The sequence below is a fragment of the Salvelinus sp. IW2-2015 genome, linkage group LG8 (assembly GCF_002910315.2).
Source record: "Salvelinus sp. IW2-2015 linkage group LG8, ASM291031v2, whole genome shotgun sequence".
Lineage (NCBI taxonomy): Eukaryota > Metazoa > Chordata > Actinopteri > Salmoniformes > Salmonidae > Salvelinus > Salvelinus sp. IW2-2015.
In genome coordinates, this window is record NC_036848.1 from 53,958,664 (window position 1) to 53,958,909 (window position 246).

Below are 246 nucleotides of genomic sequence, written 5' to 3' on the forward strand. Positions count from 1 at the left end.
GCAACCTTGACGCGGAACGAGGGGGTGCTTTGCGTATATTTTGTACGTTGTTAAAAGCAGAATCGCGCTGTTACTCCTTTCGTGGCACCGGTGCCTTTTCCGCAAGATAAGCAGGGGGAGATCTCTGTGGATTTGAGTGATTCAAATCGGGGCGTGACGGGGTGGGACGAGCATATCTTGTTAAGATATAGCGCTGAACGCTGACCTTATCGATTAGCAGGCTCCCGGCAAGGGTCCAGCTTGTCT